This window comes from Vanacampus margaritifer, chromosome 3 (genome assembly GCF_051991255.1).
Source record: "Vanacampus margaritifer isolate UIUO_Vmar chromosome 3, RoL_Vmar_1.0, whole genome shotgun sequence".
Lineage (NCBI taxonomy): Eukaryota > Metazoa > Chordata > Actinopteri > Syngnathiformes > Syngnathidae > Vanacampus > Vanacampus margaritifer.
In genome coordinates this window covers 6617236-6628392 of record NC_135434.1, presented here as the reverse complement: position 1 = coordinate 6628392, position 11157 = coordinate 6617236, and positions in this window count along the sequence as shown.

Genomic DNA, 11157 nt, shown 5'->3' with positions numbered 1-11157 from the left:
TTCTTTTCTCCCTCCCTTCCCCTCTGTCCTCTCTCTTCTCCTCTCCCCTCTCTTTTTTTGCACAAGAGCCAGAAACCTCCCCGAAAAAAAAGGAGGAGGAGAGCAGCGGGAAGGAGGGGTGATGTTGTAAAAGCTGTGCAGAAGTGACAGCGCTAAGCGCAGCGGATTTAGCCGGGACAGATACAATTGTGTGTGACTTGACAAAATAGAAGGCGGGAGACGTCTTGAATTGAAACTGCCATTGTGGGTTATTTTAGACCAGCCCCAAAAAAGGAGAAGGACGTTTGAACCGCTCTGTTTACTTCGGGATCATCTGTCTTTTGCCTTATTTTCACCGCGGTGGGGAATCACAAAGCTTTCAGAGATATTTCTTGTGCTGCAAATGTGGAAAGTTAGAAAAGGATTCGAAATGTAGCTGTCACTCAGTACAATGTGGAAATCACAATCTCTGTTATTATTAAACTAAATAAATGAAACAATACTTTCCCTAACTTATAATTGACAAAACTTTAAACAAAGCAAATTCCATATTAGGATATATGAACAATTATATATGCTTAAACCATAAATGTAAGCCTCAAGTTGATATGATCCATGATATGAAATTTCTATTGCCCAAATCTATAGAAAGTTTACATGATTTATAAAACAGTTGGGTCAAAAATAACCCAATTTGATCTAACTTTTTTTTTGGGGGGGGGTCATGTTGTATAAAACAACCCCTCAAGTTTGCTCATTTTGTTCAAGACAACCACCTCCAAATGAGGTCCTTTTGTTCATAACAACCAAGAATGTTGGGTCGTTTTGGAAAAGACAACCCAAACTATTGGGTCGTTTTGTACACACCGACCCCAAAATTGTGTCGTTTTTTTTTTTATACAAGACACTACAAAAAAGTGGAGTCAAATTGACCCAAGTAAAAAATTGGGTCGTCATTTTGTAGACCAAGAAAATAAAAAAGACACATATTTGCCCAAAACACTGAACCAAAGAATATATTTTGCAATTATTATTTTATTTTATAATTATTTTCTAAGTGAACTATACTACTCAACTTAAAAAATGTATTTCAATCCAGTGCTTTTATTTCGTGTTACCACTCGATGAAAAAAAATGGAGTAAATTCTACCTTTTTTCAGTATATGAACCCAAAAAATATTTGCCCAAACTTTATCCATGAATGGGAAAAAAAATGCCACAACTGCATAAATGCTTATGACTTTATTGGCATATGTCTTTTATAAGGCATATATATCTTAATATAGGCGCCACAATGACAGCTGTTCATGTGATGCTAACTTCTTTCCGAAGTTTTTAGCCCTCCCACCTTTGCCTCCCTCCCCCCTTTTTTTCTCTCCTCCTGCAGTGTGTGCACTTCATTGTTGTTTTAAAATATGCATGTCTCTCCGGAATGCCAGTCACGGGTCCAAACTTTGTGTCCCAACCTCCCACATGATGAAATGACCTCCCCCCCCACCCCAAGTCCCAACACACACACACACACACACACTCCTGCACTTTTTTTTTTTCTTAAGCGAGCTCAAACAAAATGTCTCAATCTGCACTCTTCTTCTCGTTTGAGAACCAACACTTGTGGATGTGAGACACAGCAAAATAAGTCAAATACAATTAAAAATTAAAAATGGATTAAAGGGGGAAATACAAGGAAATCAATGGATATATAAGGATCATTCATGCAAGACAAAAGTAAGATTTTTTTTTCATTTAAGTTTTCCTTCCTTTCTCCTCTTGTGTGTGTGTGTACGCGCGTGCTAGCGTCTGTTCGGCGTGAAGAAAAGAAAAATGGGAAGAAATATGAAAACGAGAGGATGTCTATATAAAAAGATTGATAGACGTGAGTGCTGGTGTGCATTGTTTGCATGTTTGAACATACCTTGCTCTCTTTATAGTGGCGGGTGTCAAAATGTGACGTATATAGGCCGATTGTTTGCGGCGGAAGTTGAACCTGACCGGCTCACGTCATGTGATGACGTAATAGACGCACGTGACTTTAGGTCAGTTTGGAGCTGTCAAAAGCGAAAGCAAAATTGCCACGTCACATTTGTATAATAATAGCAACGATATGACTCTAATTTAAAAAATATATAGTAAAAGAGAAAATGGTTCTATTAATATTTACATTTAGGCATATTTTTAGTTTGGGATTTTTCGGGTTGAAATATTTTAGATTGAAAAAAAAACGGTGTAATTTCAATTCTTTTTTTTTGGTGAGAACAATTTAAAAAAAACCTGGCCTCATTCATGCTTGCAGCCATCTTTAATGCAGCCTGAGAGGCTTGTTTCAGTCATTCAGTATAAACCAGAAGAATGCGTGTAAAGATATAATCCTGCATGCTCAGCGTCCTTCTGGCGCTCTTCCTCCTTGAGGTGAACACACGGTGAATGACGTCACGGTTTTAGTTGTCCTTATTTGTACATGTATGGATGGGCTCAAATTTTGGGACACCTGTTGGAAAAAGAAGCTTGAACAACTCACCTGGCCAGACTTTCGACTAAATTTTACACACTGTGAAATAAAAATAAATAAATAAACAAATAAATAAATAAATATATAAATATATAAATATATAAATATATAAATATATAAATATATAAATATATAAATAACTCGAAATTCTAAGGCAACAAACTTCGGTGAAATACAAAGTGTCAGTTTCCCGCGGTTCACAACGAATAAATAAATATTTACACAACTAATTGTCCCTATTGTCCCCGAACGAAACAACTCAGCAAATTGTTTTCGCTGCGCTAACACTATTACCACAAATGTCAACAATTTCTATTTTCAAGTTGCTCTTTTTGCCACTTTTTGCTTTTTTTACAGTACCGTGGGAATATTTGCATCTGCAGGGGAACATTTGTGATCTTGAAATGCTCGCAAAGTTTCTTCTGTAGGTGTTTTTGTTGGCTTTGAGCTCAAGTTCTTCCACCAAATTCACCTGAGCAAGCATTTATGCACGGGGGGCTTGCTTTGGGGGCCACACTCATGATGAAAACCATCCATCCATCCATCCAACCTGTCTCCCCCCACAAACACATACCTCCGCTGTGACTATAGAACACCCCCGACTCCTCATTTCTCTTAAAGAAGCTCTAATCTGAACCCAGTGGTGAAAATGCGCGCGCTTGTTGTGTGAAGAAGAAGAAGAAGAAGCGTGAGTGGGGGTCGGGAGAGAGTTGGGGGGTGGGGGGGGGGTAAAGGGGGAGAGTAGAAAGGCTGGTGAAGAAGGGGAGGAGGAGGGTGATAGAACGGAGTGGCCCTCTCCCTCTGCTGAGTGACACGACCCCTCTCTTCTCTTCAAAGGCCACGCACAGATCCGCGCATGCGCATCTCATTTGAATGGAGACTGCTCGCCGGTATGCCCAACACTCACACACACACACTTACATACACTCACACACGCGCGCGCACGGAAATAAATGCGGCAATATTGGATTCAGGTGGGCATTCAATAGTCTCCATCACGGTGCATCCATGGTTATATTTGCATCCATGGTTATATTTATGCACCCCCCCCACCCCCACCCCCATCCCACCCCCATCCCACACACACAACCACCTTGTCCAAATTCATTTGCATCGACTGATTATATCAGTAATGAATAGCTGGCACCGTGTGATGCACATTGAGGGGGGCTTATTCAGATACACGGACACCAGAGGTCCTAAAAGGTCAGCCGTCCATTCATGTCATGGAAAAAAATATACATTTTATGTTATATATTTTAAATCACAAAGTTGTCATATTAAAATAGGCCTACTTGTAAAATCTTCATTGCAGACAATCAATCATAAAGTATTTATGTATGTGTTTGTTTATTTATTTATTAATTTATTGGTGTTTACAGTATATGTATATTATTTTATTTTTTAATGAGGACGAAGTTTTCGTTCATTATTTATACTTAATGGCACCCGTGGGATTTTAATTGTCATTGCAAGACTTTAACACTCGTTTGAAATAATATGCATGAATGCATTTTAGTTACATTTAGCATCCACCATACGTGGCAGAATACTCACGCGAAAGTTATTGTGTGTTTTGAATGTTTAAAAAAAAATGAATGCTTCCCATCATTCACAAAAAAGATTCGTTTTTGTAAATAATAAACACTAAAAATGTGTTCATAATGTGAGCCATCTTTAATTAACCAATTAATCCTCTCTCCTTCATGCGAACAATTTTGCCCCACTTTATATAAATAATAATATTAATATATTAACTATATAGCCTATTTAGGTGGTGGCATCTCCAATGTCTTATGTATTATGTGTTGTCTGCTGTGTGTGTAGTTGCCCTGAGGTGCACATTTAATGATTTCATATTCACTTCCGAGGAATACTATAAACTAAAATGAAGCAAACAAGTTGTCTGGGAGATGACGTAGGGTTGCAGCCAGAGTGGCCACAATATGAGACTCACCTGCACGCTCGAGTCAAAGCGAGCACATGATGCGGACTGTAACGTCCTGAAGTTTCTTCTCTTGTGTGTGTGTGTGTGCATGGCTGAGTTTTTTTGTATGCGCCAAAACCAAGAAAAGACAACTTCTCGTCTTCTCTTCCTTACTTTTCTTTTGCTTTCTTGGAGCCTTTCTAAATATATATTTATTTTATTTTTATTTTTTCTTTTTGTGCGAGCCCCTCCTCTCTTGCAGACTGCTATTGTTGCTACCTTTGTTTGCTAGATGGCGCCCTGCCTTTGGGGGAACCTCTGACACTGGAGCCGCTCTGCTCAGCTCGCACCTCTGCAACAGCCTTCTTTCTCCCTTTCTTCTTCTTCTTCTTCTTCTTATAATAATAATAATAATAATAATAATAATAATAATAATAATAATAATAATAATAATAATAATAATAATAATAATAAATTAAAAATAATAATAATAATAATTGTGTGGATGTAAAAGCTGGCAAACACTATGTTCAGTTTTGATTTAAATAATAAAAAACTATAATCAACCATGTTTAATATAAATGTGAATTGCTGATGAATTTTTGTCTTGTTTATTTAAATTTCAATTTAAGTCCTTTAAATCGAACGTAAATTATGTAGGAACGATTAAAATGGGTGATTTAAAACACGAGTGAAGTATAAATAACATTGGAATAATTTTCTTGTGTTTTCGAGCACAATCAGGTGTTGAATTCACTTCTTAAAAATGAACGAATAAATCCTAAATTGTATTTTTTTTCAGTTGAAGAGACAATCAAACTCGACGAATACGTGACCCCACTTTTTTTTTTCCACCTCACGTCGAGCAAATGTTCATAATTCTTGTTTGTTTTCTTTTCCCCCACCACAGAGGAAATAAAAATACAGCGCAGCAGATACACTTTGACTAAATAGCAACTTGTGTGACGTTGATGGATGTGGTGGACATTTGGAAAGCCTGGAAAGCCCTCGAAAAAAAAACACAACAACAAATAAAACAAAACAGCAACATAAATGAGCTGCAGAAGCAGATAAAGGTTTGATAAAGTTACTCACATGGTGGTAAACAGATGCAATCAAAATGTGCGTGTGTGTGTGTTTTAAAAAAAACATATTTTATTGAATATCAGCGCCGCCATCACACACAAACAGAACTAAATTTCCCTTTGCCCACACAATAAAGCTCTTTCGTAATAATATTACATTGTGAGTAATATCTTAGTGGTGCAAAAAGTGAGTACGATTGGAATCCATTTAGAGTAAAGTGTCCATTCCACACGTGTGCATTCTTGCGCAATGTGGTCATCACAGGAGGAGAGTGCTTGGATGTGTTTTACGAGGGTGATGTTGTCTCTATTTCACGCTTTAGAAGAAGTCGTAGAATGATTTCCAACTGGAAGTCATCATCACTTCTTCCCCTCATGAATGTCTTCTCGCGTGCCGCGCCAATGTGGGCTGCATGTGATTTCTTTCTTTCTTTCTTTCTTGCAAATCTCCAATCAAATTCATTTTTATAAGCAATGTGCTTTTTTTTTTTGCGAGTAGTTTGATGACGTCATTTGGAGTTTGCATGCATTCGGACTAAGTTTCATCATATTTTTTTTTTATTCAAAGATGCCCCTTGTGCTGTATTGGTGTGGTCCAGCAGGTTGTCTTATGTGGCTGAACCACCTGCACCCCCCCCCACCCACCCCCCCAGAGGACCCAACACGGTCAAAGCATGCCCCCCCCCCGCCCCCCACCTTCCTTTTAATCCACCTTGCTTTCATTATTTATATATATATTTTTATAATAAAAGTGAAGCCCCCTCATGCATCCCTCTTGGTATTTTTGTTTTTCCTACTTAACAAGCCTTCAACCTGACACTTGCACAAAATGCCCTCCAGGCAAAGGGCGGACTTTGGGTTCAATTAAGGCGGAATAATACATGTGAGATGACCACAGTTGCACACTAAAGAATAAAAAGAAAGAAAGAAAAAAACAGCACTTTCTTTGTTTTAATGATGCTCTTTGTGTGCACGTGTGCCATCAATGTCATCCCGGAGCTTATTAAAGTATTTAATAGCTATCGTCTCTAATTCAATCCATTCTGACATTCCTTTCTTTCCCTCCTCTTAATCGAATTTGCCACATTTAAGCTGCCTGCCGCGTGGATTTGGGAGCTCATAAAGCAGCCATTCGGGCTCTAGATATCCTCGCGGAGTGACAGCGAATACTGAGGTTTGTCGTCATTCCTTAAGCAGAAAACAAGATATTTCTCAGCCACAGTGGGATTTCGACGCATTAAAAATATCGCCACTGCTCTACTGTGATAAAAAAAAAAAAAAAAAAAAAGTAGGAGAGGCTTGGAGTAACTTGCTGTCTGTCAGTTTACTTAGCGGCGCACTGATATGGACGCTGGCTGCACAGCCTCATCTCTTGGGCTTTTAATTAACAAGCTGTCTCAAAGCTTCAGAACAGCTCCATCAAACAGCCCCCCCCCCCCACGCACAAAAAGCAACGAATGCAGCACCCCGCGAGCACACCGCATGCAACATTTTGGAAGAAAAAAAAAGATAAAAAAAAAAAAAAAAAGCATGACGGTGATTTTGGATGCGTTCTGTGCGTAAAATGCGCACGTCTCCATATTGCGCGTAATTGTTATTCATTGCACATCTGGAACACAATTCGCGCATTATGTACTTGGGATATCGTTAACGTGCGTGATCAACAACAGTTATTATGTGTGATGTAGTTTATACTCTTCATAATTCCATTTGGACGACTGCAAATGGACTGAACCAGGTTCCTCGTTCATGAAGAGCGAAGAGGAAAGAAGGAAGCTCTCTCTCTCTCTCTCTCTCTCTCTCTCTGAGCGCGGGGAATGCGATAGCAAGGCGAGGTCAAAAAGGAGGTGGGGTCGAGGGGGGTGGGGGTCGCTGTCCATGGTGCTACACGACCACCACCGGCCCAGCCCGGCCCGCTTGGCCTGGATGTCCTCATCACATTCGACAGGACGAGTTGGAAATCGATACAGCAGAAGTTGGTCCCAACAAGAGCGCATAGACAGGTCGACACCTTCACACACTGCCAAACGCTCACACACACACACACACACACACACACACACACACACACACACACGCGCACGCACACACACACACACACACACACACACAACAGGAAGCAGGTGTGTGTGTGTGAGGAAATGGTTGTTCTGCTAAGTTATTGTCAGTTTTTTTTTTAAACTTGTTGATTTTAAGTACAGATATTAATACTAAAATGAAATATATAAACATATTTTGAAATGCTTGCAGGTTAATGTTAATTTGCTTCCCCCTCATAAAATATTGTACAGAGTTTTTTTTTCGTTGTTGTTTGCTTTCAACATAGCTAAATTGAGGTGTACATTCTGAAATACACTTTTGAAATATCGTTAGCTTGAAAGCACAATTGCCTGATGCTTTTTTTCAGTTTTTTTTTTAAACGAGAGGGGGAAGTAAATTTAACAAACAAGAAGATTCCCAGTTTCTTGTAGGATTCAAATTGTAAACGCAATTTTTAGCGAGCACATGCTGGTTTGAATGAATATTGTGACAATATTTAAAAAAAAATAAGTTAGACAGTTGTGCTTTAGGCTAACGATATGCAAACAAGCAGTGCGTTTTTCTTTCGAATTGGACGAATATTTCTTCTCATGTATTTAAAAAAAAAAAAGAAAAAAAAAGAAGAAGAATCCCCATGATTTAAATATTCTTTCAGATCAAAAAAATTGGGACCACCTGCACAAGATCGATCATATAATCTATTTTTTTAAAAACGTAATACGGCTGGCTCTGTTTTGATTGGTTGTGGGAGAGATGAATTTATGTCACGTGTTTTCTGTTGCCCTTTAAGTAACCAAAATATGAAAAACACTTTTCATGATAGTGTAGCTTCAAAAATTAACAATAAAATAAAATGTTACCGAAGCAATTATTTTAACACTTTAAAAAATACTTCAGAAGCAAATGTAAGGGCTCCATTCTTTAGGTGTGTCGTTTGATGTCACCAGGTAAAAGTGCTGTTGTTTCCGCGGGTCACGTGTGACCACGCGGACGTATAATAAACGGGGAGCCATTTTTGATATCCCCAGCATTGAGGTGGACTTTTTGCCTCTCGTCTTTTGTTGTTAGTTATCATGGAGCAAGAGAGAAGAAATAAGTTGATTAAAAATGCTGCCAATCTGTCACCGCCTGGCAGCTTTTGCTGCGGGGATAAACAGCAATAAAGTAGAGTTGGCTGGACCCCCCCCCCACCCCTTCCCCGTCCCCCACCCCAACACACACACACACACCACACCAGACTCTCCTCTTCCTCTTTTTCCCTCCTCCCTGCTGACTCAGGTGACAAACACAATGAGCGACATTATAATGGCTGATAGAGGAAGAGATGGGCGCAAAGTCTTAAGCCGACGGGAGGGGGGAGGAGGGAGGGGGGGTTAGTCGCGTAGGTGGGAGTTGGGGTGACACCGTGGGGCGAGGCATGCAGCAGGCTGCAGGCCCTTTAATAACACACGTATATTAACTCGCTTAACCACGGAGATTCCGAGCCCCGCCAAAGAAGCACGTGAGAGAGACAGAAGCGTGAAATGCGCATCCGAACACACACACACACACACACACACACACACACACACACCTGCCCACGCCCCCCCCCCCCCCCCCACACACACACACGACTGTCAGTGGACTGAATGGCAATAAGTTCATTTGAAACCTCACGTCTTCCCTGCCACTTTATGATGAAGAAGAGGGTGCAAGGGGGTTAACCCCCCCCCCCCCCCCACACACACCCACCGCCAAACCTTCTCGCTGCAATAACAAGTTCTTCTTTCGAGCCCACGCAACCCACGCACGCAGTGTTTGTCCTCGAAGGGATGCGCACACGATGAAACCATCCAGAATTTCATATTGCTTCAACTCGTCCTTTTTCTTTCTTTCTTTTTGTTTACTCGAAAGTGCAGGGTGCTTCGAGTTATTTAATTCCAAAAATCAATTGCCCCCACTTTCTGTTTTCAATTTTATTTGCAAGTGTTAGTCAACATATTGCACTGTTTAAGTCATATTTTTTTTAATCTGTCAATCAGATGTGATATAACCAGTAAGATTATGAGGTGATTTTCTCAGTGGAATGAAAGGAACTTTTTATTTTTTATTTTTTTTGAATCGATACATCATCACGCGCGTGCAAGAAATATTGATCGAATCTTGATTGTTGATTGGGATTAAAATCCTTATGGTCGTTTCTTATTTCGTTGCTTTGAGAACAATAAAATATGCTTTTGGATATATCGATCGATGATGGCAAGTAAAATGATCATAATTTGTTTTTAATCACATTTTTTTATATTAATAATGTTAGTAAAGTAAGTTAGGTGCACTTTTTTGACAAGTTGTCAATAATTACTTTGTATTTAATAAATATAGACTTACGTAATATATTTCGAAATATCTATTTATATTATGTTGAAACGAATATGTAGGCCTGTGGAAGGACCTCACCCACTGAAAACGAATTGTGTACATTCTTTTAAATGTGTTTTGGTGCTTTAAAATTTTATTTCCCCCGAAGATGTTTACATTTGGCTTATTTTAAATATTAAGTAAATTAATATAATATAATATATATATATAATATAATATTAAATAAATTATTTAATTATATATTAATTGTCTGATATTCATGGCTGAAAAAACGCGTTGTCTCGTATCTTAAATTCATAATTTAGTGGATAAGTGTGGCTGATGCAGCCACAATAACTTAATAATGACTTTATAATTTGGCCTTGCAAAATTGAATCGAATTTTCATAAATGCAGGCGTTTAAATGAAATAGAGTGATTTATAAAAAGAAACAGCTGAATGAGAGGTTAAACGAATAAAAGTTTTGATTGTGTCAGCATAAAGAGTGGGTCTATTTATATTTTGGGGAGAAATAACTTAATATATAATATGGCTACATTGAAATTGGACGAATTTAAACACTTTATAATAGTTTCTTCTTCTTTATAGATTATGTTAAAAAAATAAAAAAATAAATAAAAAAGAGCATAAAGAGTGGGTCTATTTATATTTTGGGGAGAAATAACTTAATATATAATATGGCTACATTGAAATTGGACGAATTTAAACACTTTATAATAGTTTCTTCTTCTTTATAGATCATGTTAAAAAAATCAAAAATAAATAAAAAAGAGTTTGCCCACTATGACTCCTTCGAAATGACACGTCTGTAAATCTTAAAAGTTCCAAGCTCTTTCCTCAAACGCATTTTACTTTTTCTTTTTTTTCTTTCCTGCACGCGGGAGTGTTGAGGCCGACTGAGAGTATCAGAGGTGGTGTAATTGAGGGGGCGGTGAGGGGAGAGCGCCTGAAAGCTGCTATTAAAGCCAAATGGACCCAACAAGAGCGTCACAAACGACGCTCATGCCAACAGCTGGCCCACCACACACATTGATACAACTGGAAAAGTCCTGCACGGCACTATACGCAGTCCTTTATATTTCAGTGCAAATTTCGTCTTGGGAGCCAATTTTTCCTTTCCTAAATTCCCAAACTGGACTCCGTCCTATAACTCCAAACCACTTGGCGCCACACCTGCGCATTCTTTCTTCCTTCACAAGCTGACTGTGGCTGCGGTGATTCCTTATTAGAATATGGAAGAGTTTGTTTGCATTGGATTC